Below are 18,731 nucleotides of genomic sequence, written 5' to 3'. Positions count from 1 at the left end.
AGAAAACTACTGCTTGGTGGTTGTGGGGATTATTGCCCATTAGACATTGTGTAGAGACCATCAAGCTCATTCCACTTCAGATTATGGAATGAACTAAAATTGAGGTCCTCAAGGTGAAAAGCTAGGTTTTTATCCACTATACTAAAGAAGTGGGGTTTTTTTACATTAAGCAACTGTGAGGGGAAAGATTGTGCAACAACTAGAAGTACACTGTAAATATCAAGGTTACCAAAAGTCACAGAGCAACCTTTCCAATAATCTGAAGTGGTGATAGAAAGAGTTACGCAGTGAATTTGTGTCGATGCAGAAATCATTAACCCTACACCCTCACTTGGAGTTGCATTAAAGAAGCAGATGACTCTATTTTCATGCTCATTGCTATTACCCTACCAAAACTGTTTAGCAGGTTGGCAAGTTTACTGTCTTTGAGTATACATGTGCATATGTGTGTCCACCTATGTGTCTGTGAATGTTTGCTGGGAAACATATAATACCCTAAGTCCCTTACATTACAAAATAGTGTGCATATATAATTCATATATTTTAAACAGGCACTCTTAAAGACCACTTAAGGTGATTCAATTATGTGAATCCAGATTCTGCCAGTTTAGCAGCTGTTAAGGAGTATTACTTTGGGCAATCCTACTGAAATATGTAAGATTCTTAGGAAATGAGTTAATTATGCAGAATCTGACCCAAACTGTTATTTCCACAGATCACTGTAAACAACTATTTGTGTTCTTAGTCTTATGCAGTCTGTTGCCACCTCTGTACTCCGTGGTTTGTCCCATCCTTTATAGATAAACTCTTGTAAAGCTAGAGATCATTGGGATGCCTGAGTCCCTTATCCACATAAACCAGCAACTACTCACATTATTTTTCAGTGACAATGATTTGAAACCCTACAGTGGACAGGCAATTTTAACTGGAAAACCAGGAAAGGCTATTTAATAGTGAAACAAGTAATCAGGAAGCAAGTAACAGTGAATCATTAGTGCTGCTAAGAAAAAATAAACAGAAAAAAAAGTAACTGAAAAAGCAAGGATAAAATTAAACAGTAATGATGATTTATAGTAAGATACTCTGAGACATGACAGAAGTCTCAGTACACCAAAAGGAAAATCTTGTTTGCTCAAATTATTTGTTTCTTCTGTCTAATGAATGTAATTCTAATATACAAGTGATAACACTGGCATTTCTTTGAAATGTTGATTCAGTTTAATTATGAAAATCACCAAGGTATTTTCTGGCTGCTGCATCACTCCCTGTACTAAGATTAATCACATCAACATCATTCATTTAATCTTCAAAGAGTAAGCAGTTGTCCACAAAAGCCTTCAAATAGCTTCATTAGTGCAATTTTTCAGACTCAAACACTTATCTGGCAGCATATGATTGAGAGTAAGGAAGGTCGTTATATTCATCTGTTTCCTTACCCAGTTTATTTTTTTAATGTTTCTACATGTTTTTGTGGATAACTTTAAGCTCCACTTTCTTGTCCTTTATTATGGACAGCCAAACCATGTGCAGTTCAAATACAGAAAAAATTGCTAGTGGCTATCCTGATTTACTCAATTTGTGACAGATGAATTTGAACCAGAATGTGCTCCTCTCCCAAGCCCAGCACTGATTTAGCATACATATTATTTTTGTCACTAATCACAAAAAATACTTAAAATATGTTTACTTAAACATGCAAACAGGGTTAAAAAGGTGAAACACACCGTAATGTGCCTAGCGTTTTCAATGCCAGACTGAGACTTATTAACAATGTTATAGAGAATAAAAATAAGTCCAACCTCTCCCTATTATTAATATTTAATTACGTGCTAAGAGCATCATCTTCTTCAGTTTCCCATGGATGCTAAAAAGACCTTCCCTTATTTCATATTACTTCAAAACTTCTCTAGCACAACCCTGGGTAGTCTCAAAAACTCATGGTACCCAGTGCCCAATTAGCTGATACTGTGACACAATCTTTGAACAGTTTAAATTTTTTTTAAATATGGCATTGCAACCCAACATATTCACACTGAATGTGACAGCTCACAACCAAGCTCACAATGACAACCTGGTCAGACACAATTATCTTACCTGTAGCACTAAAATAGCCGCTGATCAAAATGTGCTTATTTCTATTATCAAAAACTAAAACTTCCAGGTTTAGTTTTGAAGATTTAAAAAACAAAACTTTATTAAAGTTTCTGCTAACATATCTGCCTGCAGCTGTCAGTGAATTTTACAAAAAAAATCCATCAATCAGAAAAGGGGAAGGCTTGAAATGCCAGGCAGCAAACATATTTTTTTAAAAATATAAACTATTCTAATAACTATAAACTATAAAAATAACTATTAAAATTAATTAAAATTTTCCATTAATTTTAGGTGAAGAAAAAATCAATTTTGCATTCAACAGAAAAAGCTTGGGGAAAAATTTATGAAAATTAATCTTAAGGCTCTGGTGAATTGCCACAGTTGCAAATATGCCAATCATTCAGAAGGTCTCCAAAAGGATGCAAAGATGTGTTTGAACCACTAAGGTATTTGTTTTGTTAACAACTGGATTTAGTTTTGCGAGATAGTTCTGCAGCTATAAAGCAATATATTTGCTTCAGTTGTCACTATATTTCACAGAGTTATTTTCATTCCTTTCCCTGGCATGTAAGCAGCACTCATGCCCCATCCTTGGTTTGCAGTGCTATCTAAAATCAATTGCTGTGTGAAAAAAACAGCATAAAACACAGACTCCAGATAGCTCTCTCTCCAGCCACTCCAACAACGTAGAGGTGAGGCTTTTCTAACCAAGGGTCCCCTGCAAAAGCAAACATTTTCTTTATGTTTGTACTTTAAAAAAAATAAGAGGAAAATCAATATTCTCAGAAGCAGATGTATAAACTGATACCTCACTCGCAGCTTTTGGTAGATAAGACCTCCCCAGCTTCGGTGCAGAAAGGAAAAACATATGCTGGTGCAATATTTATTCAAGGCAGAGAAGATTAAGGTGTATCTCAAGATGAGTTTACATACAAGCTTTACTTGGGCCAATTCATGAAATCCAGTGACTATTTTTCTCCTTATGAGCTCTTTGGCTACAGAAGACTCATGCCAGGGGACTCCTCACTCATGACACAAGATTTAGTCATAGAAATCATTTTATTTAAAGCAGAGACCAGGATGCAAGAAATTCACAACAGCTGGCATAGCTACTGGAGCTGAAGGGACACAGAAGCCACAAGAGTGTATCTCTACCGGTATTTATCAGGCATTTGTCATTGGGACACTTTAAGCCACGTTATCCCACCCTTAGTTTGAGGTGTTAGATACCACATAGAATTATTTCTATTGCAATATATAAGAACTTTCCTTCCAGGAGCCAAGCACCTCTGCAGAGGATTTTTTTGTTGTTGCTGTTAAGAAAAACAACAAGTTTGAGATTGGAGAACTGTGCTTTTTAAAACCTTTCCATATATTGCTTTCAGATCTTGTCCCTGGGTCTTGGCAGTATGAGGCCACATCATTTCAAACTGTGAACAACAGAGGGAATGACCAGATTCATCCTGCAGTTTGTCCCATTTCACTGAAATACTTAGAAATTCTTATGCACAGTTAGCTTATTTCTGCCTCTACCTTCCCTTTGCAGGACATGGTGGAGTGGGGGGGGACAGCTGTTCTGCTATGCACTTTTAGACAGGAATCTTTGTGGAAAAAACCCAACTGTATATCCTTGGAATTCTTCCATCCACAGAATCGTCTGCAGTCGTGGTTCAGTACTAAAATCAGTATGTTCCTAATAACTTAGACTTAAAGGGCTATACTCCTTGGGTGACATTTAAGCTCTCCTTTTCACTTCTCCTTTTTATTTAGATAGTGTTATCCTCAGGAGTCCCAAAGCTTCTAGGTCTCAATCAGGCCTTAAAAGAAGGAAAATTCTTCAAACAGGTCTTGCTGTGACAAGTGTGAGTACTATATGCTACTGTTCTTTACTGTCCTCCTCAAATCTCAGTTTCCCTAGTCACATATTACTTCTCTGAATACTATGAATCATATAATGAGTCTAACCAAGATGTATGCTGCATGTACTGCTTCAGTTATCAAGCAAAGATAAGAAAATAAACTAATCACTGGGAAAGCATTTTCAATTAATCTGCCTCACTGTGCCCATTTCCAAGGCATTAATTTATGTTGGTTGCTTTTAATTTTAACAATAAATGAACTTTTATTGTTAATGTAGGAACAAATCCCTGAGTAAGTGACAATATTCAGGGCAAATAAACAATCAATTACAGATGTATTTATAGAAAAAGTAAGAGAGAAATAATCTGTAACCCTTAAAGACAACCATGAATACAAATTTATTTAGATCACCCACTAAAAGAGAATTCACCTCTCCAACCGTCATGATCTGCCTCTTTTTTTTATTAACAATACACGAGTTTTCGATCAAAATTGGTACCAAGTGAAAAACCTTCTTCATAGAGCATGAAGAAGTAGAGATTCACCTTTCTGACAACCTTCTTTCCTGTCTTCTATATATCCTCATAAAATATTTACTCTGCTTCTGAATGACCACTCTGATTATCCTTAGACTCCTTTTCAGATTCCCTGATGATGTCATGGAAATGTTAAACCCATTATGCTAAGCTAGGACCTCCATCTACTGTGACCTCTTGGCACTAGCTTCTGAGGACAGCATGACACTTCCACATAAAAGTTAGTCTTCCTTCAGGTCATCAATAGATGGACTCGTAATACATCAGCATTTCAATCAACACCAGTAAAATTTAACCAAGGCCATGTAAAAAGTCCAAACCCATTCTGTGCTTACAATAAAGTGATTAAAATATCTATTAAACAGTACAATTATTTTCCATTGGAAAATAAGCATTTATATTATTTCATGGGTCCACCCCACAGGTAATACATGGCATTCCTTTTCATTAAGCTATTAGAGAAGTGATTAGTGACTAGCACCCTGCTCTAATTATCTTTAATGTAGTGTTTCAAATTGATCATGCATAATGCAATTAGAAATCATAATTAAATTAATTTATATTGATTTAAGCCTTTATAAGTTGTTAATAACCATGACCCATTACATTAATTCCTACAAGCCAACATTAATATTTCCAATATGCTGAAATATTTCCCTTTTCCCCCCTTCGTTGCATCGGGTACTCCTGCAGGAGCTCGCAGGGGGTGACTGTCGGGGGAGGCTCCCGGGCAAGTGCCCCAGCGCCGGCGGCTCCAGCCTGGCCCTTAGTGGTCCGGCGCGAGTGGGTGCTGGGGAACGAATCGATAAAATAAAGCTGCCTTTAATGCGGGAATAATGACCGCAGCCCGGGCTGACAGCCGCCCCTTCGATTTCCATGGAGACGGAAAGACCCCGACAGCCGCCCAAGGGGAAAACTCGAGGGGTGGGAGTCAGAGAAGCGAGCTGGGGAGGTGTTTACTGAAGGAGACAAGCCGTCCCCCACCCCTCCCCCAAAACGGCTTATGTAGGAGATCCCCGCTGGCCGAGGGAAGGCCCCGGGCCGTGGCACTTCCCTGGGCGCGGGGGGCAGCGGGACCCCGCGGGGGCCGTGCGGGAGGGCCCGGGCTGGGGGTGCGGGCAGCCCCCGGGGCTCCCGGGGCTCGTGCCGGGGGCTGCAGCCGCCCCCCCCCCCCCCCAGCAGAAGGCTCCCAAACCTCCCTTCCCCTGGCACTGCTCTTGTTCCGTCCCATGCTTCCGTCCCCACCTCCCTCCTCCCAACACAAAAGCTCTTGAGAAAGTTATTTCCCCCCAGCTGCAATTACACTCGTGCCGCGCGGCCCCCCTTTCGGAAGAATTATGCATAAAAACAGGCGGCAAATCACCCAGCGCGGGACGGCACGGGCCAGGCAGCGCTCTCAAACGGGAGTACATCCATCCCATCCCGCCTGACACCTTCCCGTCATATGCGAACGCTCCAGGGTCAAAATAAGTTTTCCAGCGAGAAAGATGTCCGGCTATAATAAAATCTTACAGCGGGAGGTGCCACAAATCATTTAAGAAAACAATTTTGCTTAAATAATATTTCCTTTAAAATAAATTCGGGGTTCGCAAATCACGATTTCATTTGAAGAGGCATGAATTCTATTATATGTACAATTTAATCACGGGGTATTTAAAATAGACATTTCCATCTAAAATCCAATCAGAAATCAACACAGTACCTCGAGGCATTAAGATGATCATCTCCATTTTGCATTTGTAAACTGGTAGAAATAAATGTGGCTTGTGGATACCAAGAGGTCAAGTACGGCTGCTCAAATATTTTTCTTACAAAATGACGGATTTATTAGACAAATAAGTGGCCCGGCTGATGCAAAACCCCCAGTGATTGAATTTTGACGTTGAGTCAACAACAACTCGAACTACATCAGTGCTCCAAGATTTAGTTATGATGGTAGAGATTACTGAACAAATAGGAGGCAGAAATGAATACAGATTTCCTAGGATCTGCCCCTGGCACCCTCTTCTTGACATTCCCCTCCATATGCTATCCCTATTCACAGTGTATTCTAATTAAAGAACTGGGCTATGTCTTCTAATTTTACAAGAACTTTTAAATAATTAGTCTGGTGTGTGTTAAAAAGGACAGCTTCAGACATAAGGGGATTTCAGTCCCTTTAGGATCTCTCCTCGGCTTTGCAGTTATCATAGTCCCTTCCATGAGGAAGGGTGAAAAACGCCTCTGATTTGATTGCAGGAAGATGTGAGCTCTGATCAAACCGCCGTATGCAAACACAGGCGTCCGCGGTTCATTTCCAGCCCATTCAAAGAGAATGCCTGGGGAGGGGGTTGGAGGGGAGGGTTGTGTTTGGGATTTTGGTGTGAGACTGGGTTTTTTTCCCCTTTCCAGTGGAAAAGATGTTGAGGGTTCAACATTCCTGTGAAAATCTGTCCACGGATCCCAATCTCCTGTGAAACCAGGTTGGGCTGTAGCCTGCTGAGCCTTGACAGCGGAAATTTTACCACGCTGAACCTGCCCTCTCCCTCCTTTTCCCCTCCCTCCCTCCTTCCCCCCCATCCCGCCTTCCCACCCTACAGGTGTGTGTATCTAAGCGAGTTCCCCGGCCTGAGCGTTGCCAGCCGGCAGGGAGCAAGCCGTGTGCTGGAAAGCCTGCGTGAGCTGGGCGAAAGCGATGTTATTCCTGCTTCATTTCTTCAGCGCTTTGGAGCGTTACTTTTACTTGCTAATCACGAAGGGGCGCTTAAATAATTGAGAGTACGTTTAAGCATAAAGCAGTCAGTTTCTAATCTTTTCAGGGGAAAAGGGACTAATCTGCACCTGCTGTGAGAGCCCTTTTTTTATTTATTCTGTATATTACTTCCACTCCAAGCTGGACCTGATGGCTCCAATTACAGTTGAGCCTTGCAGAATCCATACCTTCCCTTTCACAGCCCTTTTCTCTTCTCTCCTCTTCTCCGCAGCAATAAACTTTTCCTTGGCAGAGAAGAGGGAGTGGGGTGATCTTAACAGACACCATTTAGTCGAGATTATAATTTATTTATTTTTTAAGAGAAGCTCTTCAGAATCCCCAAGCTCTCCAAATTTGCCTTCTTTCTATTGTCTCCACTGTTTCGTATGCATATTTGTAGAAAAGAGAAGCACACACTGGCTGTCACGGTGGTCTGGATTGTTTTTTAACGGGATAGTTCGAGAGGAGTGTTTTAAATAGATTTTCTTCTATTAAGCATTTGGGAAGAAATTGTTTAATAAGCCTTTCCTGTACTACTTGTATTCCCTGCCGTGTTTTTGCATTGGGTAGAGGCGTCTCAGAGTATTGCCAAAGTTAATTCTAGGGTTTTATCTCTCTAACCTACTTAAGATGCAAAAAGGAAAAAAAAATCCTGTCAAATTAAAGTGAGTCCTCCTGTCTTGCCTTCTTCCAGCAAATAACTTGCAGCACCTAATAAATCCAGATGGAGTTCCTCATATAGCCCGGTGCAGAAATAATTATTGTCCTGGCTTGTTTCATGTCAGAGGCCTCTTTGGCTCATCTGTCATGAAACCAATTTCACTTTATTTACATCCATTTGCTAGTTTAATTACTGTGCTGATGAATAGCCTGAAGGAATTAAGTTACGAGTCTTTGGAAACCTAAAACGACAGATATATGGGTTACCTTTTAAATAGAGGAAGAAAATGATGGGTGGTATGTGCACCAAAATTTAAAGGTAATAAGAGCCTCTTTGCTAGGTGGAAATGCAGAATCAACTGCCCGTGTATTTACCTCTGTCTTTATGTAAAGTATTGCTTTGAAAGGCATTCATATTTTTGCAGGTTTAATACAATCTGTATTAAAGTAAATGTTCTGCAAGATGGGTGCCAGCTTTAGATCTAAGCACAGATGCACTCATTATTTTTCCAGCCACAGAAAGAGGAAAAATGTTAGAAAATAAGGCGAAAGTAAGTTTTAAAGACGGACCAACATAACCTATGCACTGCACCATTCAATACATATCAATAGGGTTACTATCCTGTGTCTGCAATTGCAGAAATAGTCTCAAGCGCCTCTTCCCTCTAACTTGCCTGTGATACTCTGTACCATCAGAGGGAATTTCAACCAGCTAGAGGATCTTGTGCTTTTTATATAAATCTGCCAAAAACCAGAGCTTATCCTTGTATTAGCTGTAGCCTGCATCCTTTCCTCTTCTTCGGGTGTTTTCCATCATTTGCATCACACACATGGGTGTCACTTGACCTGGAGATCAGGGGTAGGGAACCTGCCTCATCCACCCACATGGTCCCTGCTGCAGGATCCTGGCACACTGAAATGATCCTGCCCTCCCTCCTCCACCACTCAGTAACTTTCCTGAGCTGTTTTCCTGAGCTGCTGCTTTTATAACAATCTAGAATTTCAAAACTTTATGCAGCAGGTACCTGAACGAAAGGTCAGTCTCTTCAATGTTTCCTCTCGTTCATCGTGAAAGGAAAAAAAAATCCAGTGGTCGGGAGTGTCTCTTGCCGGGGCTGTGCCCCAAAGCGTCACCTACGGACTGGTAAAGGAGGTCCAGGAGGCGCCCGTGTGAGCATGTTCATTCTAAACCTGAAGACAAAGTCCCTGTCCTCCAAAGAAAGAGTAGAAACCAGACCTGAGAGCCCGTGCATCTTCTGGGAGCTGAACCTGAAAGGCAGAAGTTTAGGTGGGCACGCTCTGAGGGCTGCATGAAAAATTCACTTACAGAAGGGCTTTTACACCACTCTCCTACACAGACTGCTTCTTCTCCTTTTCCCGGTAATTTTGTGGATCCAATACTTTTGTGGATCTCACGTGGGACAAACCTTGCTTGAAGAAATCATGTGAGGCAATAGGTAGGTAATAGGGCAGATGTAAAAGTAGTAAGGATGGCCAGAACTCTGGGGAGATGATGCTTGATTCGCTAGAAAAAGCCTTCTCCTAAGACACACCCTCTGCGAGGAGATGGCTGAAGGGGCGGACAGAGACCCCCTTTGTCACAGAAGTTGAGCAGCACCTGAAAACCAAATCCTTTGCCGGGGGAAACGTGACACATTCCCCGCTCCTGCCTCAAATATCGCTACCGACTGACCCGAGCTGGTTACACCGAGGGTATAAAAGAGCAGATCAAAAGAGAATTACAGCTGCCTATTCGAGGTACTCTATATCTGAGAGAAATGAAAGGAGAAAGTGTGCAGCAACACAAGAGTGGGGTATGAAAAGCTCCCTTCCCCCCCTCCCCGCCTCTCCCCTCTTCCCTCTCTCCCCCTTTGATTAATAGATCCATGTGGCTAACGGCCTGACATATGGTGTGCGAAGCAGCTTGAGATGGTACCTCGGGCGTACCCTACGGCTATTAACATATTACAGGCTTCTGTGCAGCCGCAGACGGACGGAGGGAGAGTCAGGCAGACAGACAGCCGCCCCTCTCCCCGCGCCGCCCGCCGCGGCCCGGCAGAGCTCTCCGTGGTGCTGAAGCTCCGCCGGGCCGCTCCGCTCCTCTCCGCTCCGCCCGCCCGCCGCTCCGCCTGCGCGCAGCCCGCCCGCGGCGTCTCCGCCGTGGTAGAGTTCAAAAAGCAAGCGTGCACGCCCAGGCGGTTTTGAAAGTCCTGCGCCGCTTTCAAACGAAGAGGTGGAAAGCAGCATCGACATTACTCCTTGTACATTATCTAGGGATTTCTCTCCTTTTTTTTTTTTTTTTTTTTTTTTTTTTTTTTTTTTTTAATTCTAGATTTAAAAAGGTGTGGCTAGGTATATAACCCCTTTACCACGGAGTACACAAAAATTGCCTTCTGTGGAATCCAGTCGCATATAAAATGCAGTGCCAACTTGCAGTGCAGAAAAGACTTTTCTGCAAATGATCCAAAAGTTAGGGAACTGGCACTTAATGCACGTGGCGGTGTGAGAGAGAGGTTATTCCCAGCCGTGGTGTTTGGAAGGAGGAATTATATTAGACAAAAAGATAGTTTAGAATGCAGAGAAACCTGAGGTTTATTTAATCCATTTCAAGCGTTCTGACAGAAACATACATCACTCCCTGCACTTTGCCTTTCAGTCTCCTGTAGATAACTGCCCCGGCTCTCTTTAACTTTGTTCTGCCTGTTTTGTTGGAAAATAAATGCCAACACCAGATTAAACGTTTCAGGTATCTTCATCTTCTGATTTCAGGAAAATAGTGTTAATAAGGAGCTTTGATGTTGTTTTACTTTCAGACTGTATGCCTTAAGGCAGAAAAGAGCATAAAGGTACCTGGGAAAGTAAATCGCCAGAAGCGAAGAGCATCCCCCTTTCAGAATCCTGTAAGTACTCCCTCTTACATCAAACCGACCCTATGCACAGCAGCGCTAGCTGTTTTGAGATTTCCTGGCTTTCACAAATATCTCTTCTTTCAACGCACACACGGCGACGTGTGCTCCAGTGTTTATGTGTGTGCACATTTCAGCATTAGTAGTTGCTAATGAAACTGAAGATTAGGGGGGGGGGGGGGGAATACGAAAGCATAATTGCCATAGCTGCTTTTTTATTATAATTATTTTCTTTTCCCCTCATAAGACTACAAAATCCCGTGGGGTAAAGCCTCCTAGAGATTTTCAGTGAGGAGTAAAGCAACGTGAGTAGAGAACTGTAGCTCTCCACCACGCTGAAGTAGCTTGGAATAAAAGTTTCTTATCCTGTATGTGCATTTGGGGCTTTCTTAGCTATTTCGCCAGTAGCCTCCTCTATTCTTTCGGGAGCCCAGCACATCAGCGTAGCAGATTCCTCACACACAATCAATACATTTTGCATAACACGAGTCTCCCTCGCACGCACTCTTCTTCTCTTGCTCCCTCTCTATTCTGCTTCGCCTCTCGTCGGTGGCCGGGGTTTCTACACGGGGCTTTTCTTTTAAGAAATTAGCGACGACGATGGAGAGTCTCAAAAGCAAAACCTGCTTGCTCGCATCAGAAATTTCGCTGGAGCCCACCACAGCAACCTTTCAAGCATGCGGTTCGGTTTCAGACAGACACAGCTTGTCTCTCTCCAGCCTCTCCTCTCACCCCCTCCCCTTCTATTCCTCTTACAGCAGTGCTTTAATAAAGTCACATAAGTGATTGAAATTAACATAAATCATTATTAGTTATTAGGATTTGCTCTAAATTACTCTGTGAATATAACACCAAACCCCATCTGCCACTCCTGCTCTAGTAGCAATAGATTGCAGATAAAATAAATGTCCTTACCCCATTAGAATGTTCCTGTCTCTGTAGCCAAAAGCCAAACAAAAGCAATAAATACAGAGCTTTTTTCTCTCCACTATTCAGCTGTGACTGTTTTCATCAGCTCTTCCTCTAGAAAAGCTCAATAGCTGCCTGAAAATATTGCATTTTATATCACCAAAGGGCGATTAATATTGCATTAACTGTATTTAACATTTTTTAAGCGCGAGTAATCTGAAATGAGTAAGTTTCTGTTACTAAATACAGGGGATGTCAGAGCTGGTGAAAACAGCTTAAAATATCTGTATAAACAGATTATTTGTTTCATACTTTGTATTTTTATAATGTTATGGTATAGTGTGCTCTGTTTGAAGTAGAAGAAGCCATGCTAATGGTCTGTTTAAAGTATTCTGACACTGTCTGGAGACATCCAAGTCTCTGCCTTCATTAAATGTTTATTGTCAACACTTCAGTGAAAAAAAAGTCTTGTGTAAGTGAATTTCCACTGCTGGATGCTGTCAACACTTTGTTTTATTCTGATCCGCGTGTACAAAAGTTTGTATACATTATGCTGAAGTGAAGAGAGGCAGAGATTTAGTGAGCTATAATTAGTTACCAAACAAACTTTTGTTAGTAATTCGGTTTATATAATGACCATAATCAAGGGCTAAGTTATGCCTATCGGCGCCTCGTCTTCTTTCCACACAGCCCGTAAAAAGATGTGCTCATGTTGACTTGCTATCCTCTTGTCAAGGAACACCTTTTTTAAAATAAAGTGAAAAAACAAGCAAACAGAAAATCAAACCAAAGGCATACACGCAGATCTTACATCTTTTAGCTCTGCCGCACAATTTTAAATTTCTTTCTTCCACCCGGGCAAGGGATGAAAACCCCCCTCCGCAAGCCGGTGTTTGCAGCATGAGCCGTCTGTCTGCTCCCGCTGCTGGACCCGGGCTCGGTGCGGTTTGTCCCCGCACCGGGACCCGCCCCGTGCTGCAGCCCGTGTGAGCGGCAGGGTCAGTCGGCACTCTCACCCAAGGAGGCACTTTGGAGTCTTTTATGGCTCGCTTGTACAAATCAGCGGGAAGTTACAATTTATCTTCACCGTACCAGGGCCGAGTGTCTTTTAAAAAAATTATTAAATTAGTTTTTATATCAAGCCTTTTAAATACTTCAGTCTTTAGAGTGATTAACGTCTTACGACAACATTTTTTTAAAAGTAATTCTCCCTACCCCCGACTGCCTGATAAATTTTAATTTCATATATATAAAAAAAGAAGTGTTTAACCACTTTTTCCCCCAGAGTTAGAGATGCTTTGGTACACTTAGGTAAGCAGGCTGAAGGAGTTAAAATGCAGTTCAAAGCAGGACGCGTGCTTTCCCAGAGGAGCTGTGACTCCAATTTGGGAAGCAGATTTTGCATGTGCAGCTGTCCCTGCACGACCAGCCACGGCGAGCTCCCGAGCAGGGCTTGGCTGGCGACACGGCCATAAATCCGCACCGTGCAGAGAGCGGGCTCCCTGGCCCCCTCTGCCCGCGGAAACTCCGCGCTGAGTCCGCCTCAAAGATACATCTTAAACCAGTAGGCGGAAAGGGACTCGGCGTGGGAGAGCGAGCATCCCGCGGCGCCTCCGCCCCCCGCGAGTAGGAGGCGCGGTGGGGGCCCCGCACCGCCTGCCGCTGCCATCGGTGGTGCGGAAGCAAAGGCGGAAAGTGCGCGCCTGTGCCCGCGGGCGCTGGCTGCCCTGTCCGGCACTGCCTGCCCCCAGCCGCTGCCCGTCCGCCCGGCCGCGGGGCTGGGGCCCGCCGGTGCAGGCGCTCCTTCTGCTACGGCTGCTTCTTCAAAGATTTATATGTGACATCTTATTTTAAATCAACTTTTGAGCCCCGGGTTTCATTCATCCCTCCACGCACCCACCCACCCGCCGCCTGCCTATCTGTCTTGCTACGATGCGAAGAGACTTGCTTGCAGTTTTACCAGCTCGGTCTCATCTCTGGGATCTATATATTCAGCTGACCTATATATTCATCCACTGCTTTTCTCCCAAACCGAGCCTCCTTCAGGTGCGAAGGGGTTGCAAAGGAGGAAAAATAAAAAGCTTTCCAAAAGCGGAAGGGGGAAGGAGGGGAAGGGGGGGGGGAACGTCGTGCAGCACGCCTCCCATCAAGCTGTCTTGACAACAATTACTGAAGTTTTTAATTAGCCTCTTGTTATAATTCATTTTATTAATTTTCTAAATCTCAGTCCATGAATTATTAACGGCGGCCCCGTAATTGTGTTTGCAGCGGCGCACGTGATGGCGGCGGCCCCGCCGCGCCGCGGCTCTCCCCGCGTGGGTCCCCTCCGCGCCCCGGCTGGGGAAGGGGCCCGGCGCTGCCCGGGCCCCGCGATTTTATCAACTCCTAAATAACATAATTACCGATAATCAGACCCTCGTCTGGCAGGTGGAAACACGTTCCCAAGCGGATTAGAATTCTGCTGCTGATCTTTTAAAAATCAATTAGGCTTGCCTCCGCTTTGGAATCAGCAGGTAAATATAATAAAGCTTAAAAAAAAAAAAAATAGCGCCGGCTGAAAAGCGAGATATAAATAACTGGAGGGATTTAAAATCGTTTGGGAAATGCCAGAATAACACAGGGCACCACCGGCGCTATCAAGCTTTATGCGCTCTAGTCCGTCAGAGTTAAAATAATTATCTTTCGACAAATCTATTTCTCTTCGGAGGAAAGGGGGAACACGGGGAGGCGGGGAGGGAGGCACATAAACCATAAAGTCAGTGCTGTAGGACACTTCATTCTCCTTCTGGGGAGCCTTTTTACTTGTTGAACCAGGACCGAATTAGTCTTAATATCACAGGAGAGTAAAAATCAATACGACCATGGCAGTGGGTGTCTGTTACTCACTTATGATGGCCTAATCTAAGTTGAAAGCAAGCGGAGGGCAAGTGTTAGGCAGAAATTCCGGGAGCCAAACCGCGTCTAGCAGACTTAGGACTGGAAAATCACACTAGGAAAGCGGCGAGACGCCTCGGTTGTGGAGAAAAAGACCACTCAAGGGATGACAGCACCGAAACGTTCTCGGCAAGGGGCACAGGCTGGAGTGCAGGAGTCGTCAGAGGTGGCAGCCGCCACCCGGCAGCGGCCTCAGCCCCTGGCACAGAGGGAGTGGGGGGGGAATATTTGTATTTTTTTGGTCACTAATGGCTCTTTATGCCAGAGGTTGCCTACTGTTGGGGAATAAATGCGAACACATGTTTTGCCTCTGGGTCTTTTATCTTACTTACTTTCCTCGGATGCAAAAGTTTTAACAGTCCTTAGGTTAAACCTTATAAATTCTTCTTTCCTTTTTTTTTTTTCTTTTTTTCTTTCTTTCTTTCTTTCTTTCTTTCTTTCTTTCTTTCTTTCTTTCTCTTCTTTCTTTCTTTTCTTTCTTTCTTTCTTTTTCCCTTCCTTCCTTCCTTCCTTCCTTCCTTCCTTCCTTCCTTCCTTATTTTCTTTTCTTTCTCTCTCTCTCTTTTTCTTTCTTTCTTTTTCTTTCTCTCTCCCCTCGATTTTCTTTCTTTGAATATTTTAAATGAGGCATTTATTAAAAAGGCCTCACTAGAATTTTGTGGTTTTATGAAGTATTCAGATTCATCTGACGGAAAGCAGGACGTTTTGGTTTTGCACAGTTTCCTACCATGAAAAATAGGAAACTCTGCAAAGCTTTTATTTTCACCATCTGTTTTATTAACATATTGGTTTTTTCTTTGTACTCGATAAAGATTGTACTTATTACAAAACAAACTCCTCAATTTTTCAATACATACATCGGCCATTACTGAATGATACAAATCTGGTATCAATTTCAACATTTCAATCATTTGGGGCAGATGAAAAAGAAAACCCAACATTTGTAATTATTTTTATTTGTTCATTCCTGACTCTCCAAAAAAATGATATCCGGTAATACTTTTCTATAAAATAATATTTTTACAAATGCATTTATTAAAAATTCTGATGACATTTCAAGTTAATAACAACAGAAACAAGTCAATTTCCGGTGGACGAGATCTATGGGTTTTTTTTAAAAATACCTTTAGTGCTTATTTTTTAACATCAACAGTTGTTTAAAATCACAGCTTTTTTGAACGTATTATTCTTTTCTGAACATCACGTGTCTTGATTCACAGATTTACCGGCAAAATTAAAAAGATTTGGCTAAAATATGTCTACAGAAGAAATAATCCCAGCTATTAAGTAACTTTTTACATTTGGCATCTGATCTAGTCACAGGTCATCAGAAAATAGAAAGAGGTTCTTTGATCACTTGAAGCAGTAGGTGGCATCCTATACGTTCCTAATGAACAATTGCATTCACAACATAAGGAGAGATCAGTTTAGGATTTTCATATTTATTAACCCAAAATAAAAATAAAGTATCTTGTTACATAATTAAGTGCAATTAGGCCAGTCAGAACAACATATAAACCTGAAACCACCCAAGCTTTTCTTCTTTATACATTTTTGTAGGTGCATAATCCTTTCCAGCACACTGAAAAGAAATACTTCAGAAGTCCTTTTTAAAATTTTACTTTGATTTATATTCTGCAGTTATAGAATAAACTTCAAGAAACACACGCAGCTAATATATAGTTAATTTATTCGGAGCACCGATTTTCACATAAGAGCTATCTCAAAGTAATGATTTCTGGATTTAGCAGAAAAATACATCTCTCACTATTTTCTTTTTGGTAGAATTAGTCTTATCGTCTAACGGCCATACCTTGAATTTACCAGCCGTGTCTCGGAAATATTTTTCTTTTTTTTAAATGCACCCAATAATAATGATAACTATTCTGTTTTCACGTTTGTTTTATTTGTAAGTATGCTGGGACACATCTCCCTGTTGTATTTTGGCGTACAGAAATATTTCTGATAGAAATTAAAGTAATAAAGACACAACCAAGGAGAAAGCTCAGCAAACATACATGGACAGGTAGATTATTCAGTGAGACATTTCAGGATCCACACGTGGTTGCAGTTTGTAACCTTGTTGTTGTTGTTGTTGTTTTGTGCATTAAAGAAAATATTTACAATCGTCTTTCTTATCTTTTTTCCCTCTTTTTTTTTTTTTCTTTTTTTTTCCTCTTTTAAATCTAAATACAAGAACGTGACAAGAACGTTTGTGTTTTCGGTGAAAACAGGCAGTTAAACTGTGAAATTACACCATCCACAAAAGATTCTACCAGAAGCTAGTCTATTTAGTGCTCAGTTTCAAAATGCATAGAATGTTTGCGCTGCAAACAATGATACACAAAATAATAATAATAAAAATAAAAATAGATAAATAAATAAATAAATAAATAATATCGAGACTTTATCACGGATCTTTCTATGCCCTTTTTTTCCCCTCTTTTCTTTTCCTTTTCTTTCTTTCCTTTTTTTTTTTTTTTTTTTCCCCAGGTCGTGTCATGCATAATTTCAGTCTATTATTTGTTTTGATTTAAACAGAATGGTATTTTCTTTTTAGAAATTCTTTTTTTATTTGAAAGCCTCAGCAGTCTCTCGGCAAGAGCCAGAGTCAGAGATGCCTTCTGCACGTCGCTGCCCTTTTTACCTAACAAGCCCTGATAATTTTGTTTGTTTGTTTTCAATCCGCGAGACATATAACAGACCTTGACGATTATTAGCAATATCAGCATCGTTATTACGGAATAACATCATCACTTCCAATCCAGGAGACCGTGATAGTGCAAATTGAACCCCATACATCCCTCCCAAAAGCCATCCTCTACACAACGTTTATTATTTACAATAAACGACTTTTAAGCCCAAGTGGTTTTTTGTCTTGTGTTTGTTCCCAACATGCACACCCCTCAGAAACAAATGTCATTTCAGACCCATCACCAGTGATTTCTTTTGCCTACCGGGTGCAATAACCTCCAGCCCTCGGAAGAAACCAAGAGAGGACCTTAACCTAAATCCAGCAGATTTGGTGGGGATCCGGGGGGGCATACGGTTGGGAGCAGCGGGGAGGGAGGGAGGAGAAAGAACGTAGTTAACCACGAGCCTTAATGAATCTGAACGTAATCTTTTGGAGAGCATCCCCGCTCTGGCAGGTTTGGCATCTGCCTCCAGATGCATCTCTGCAGAGAGAGGGACCTGTCTTTGGACACAGCTAGAAACGCAAACCACGCAGGCGAGGGAGGAGAAACAAAGGGGTTGTGGAGTAACTTTTTTTTTTTTTTCTCCTTTTTTCCTTGAGCTAGCTAGGATTATTGAGGCAACAACGGAGAGCAAAGGGACTGCTCCCTAGCCTCGGGGGGCCGCTCCCCCGGTCCCGGCCCTTGCCCCGCTCGCACCGTTCCCCCGGCACAGACAAGACCCATGGCCAAAGCCTCGTGCAAAACCGCGTTCGAGGGAAAATCAAAAACAACAACAGAAAAAAAAAACCAAAACCCCACAACAAAAACCCAAACCAAACAAAAAACCCAAGCCAACCAAAGAAAAAGTTCCCCCGCACCAAACCACCGCTGTCCTTATTCATTACCAAGCCGGGGGAAAAAAAAGAAAAGCAGAAAGTAATGAAAAGAGACCCAAACCAAACGTAGCATCATCACCACCGACAATTTCGCCTTCCGGGTTTGTTGGTCGGTTTTGTTTTCCTTCGGAAAATTGTGACTTAGGTTTCTCGGTTTGTGGTTGTTGCTGTCACGGTATTTATTGGTGGGTGTCTGTGTGTGTTTACGCTTTAAGTTGCTCTTTCTCCCGCTTTCTGTCGGGGGGTGGGGGGCAGAGAGGGGATAGGGCCACAGAAGTGACCCCCATGGGCTTCTAGAGCGTTTTTACCTCCTCTCTCCTCCTTCTTCTCGTTGGTGTTCCGGTGTCTTTTTTGTTTTAATAATTGATAGCGCACCCCCCCCACACGCACGCCCCCCCTCTCCCCGAGTAGTTCGCGTTTAATTTCTACATCGTCCCTTGGTCCCCAGGAGCCTCCCACGGCGTCTCAGGCGACGGTGGCGGTGCGTGGGCGTCCCCCGCGGCCCCGGCCCGGCCCTCCCCGTGCCCCCG

General features: G+C 42.5%; 1 long non-coding RNA gene across 1 annotated transcript in view; it reads left to right on the top strand.

The window, feature by feature from the left end:
- LOC121665440 overlaps positions 1-12,490 on the top strand; it is a 180,242-nt gene extending 167,752 nt beyond the window's left edge. The window contains exons 3-4 of the long non-coding RNA XR_006016357.1: positions 10,695-10,781; positions 11,373-12,490. This is a non-coding gene — a long non-coding RNA (uncharacterized LOC121665440). The remainder of the gene's footprint in view (positions 1-10,694; positions 10,782-11,372) is intronic.
- Positions 12,491-18,731: the final 6,241 nt, after the last annotated feature.

Source organism: Corvus kubaryi, unplaced genomic scaffold, assembly GCF_017639235.1.
Source record: "Corvus kubaryi isolate FWS band 111438036 unplaced genomic scaffold, C.kubaryi_AGA036_p1.0 37328, whole genome shotgun sequence".
NCBI classification, from domain to species: Eukaryota; Metazoa; Chordata; class Aves; order Passeriformes; family Corvidae; genus Corvus; species Corvus kubaryi.
Note: the sequence above shows the minus strand (reverse complement) of the source record. Positions and strands in the feature narration are given on the sequence as shown.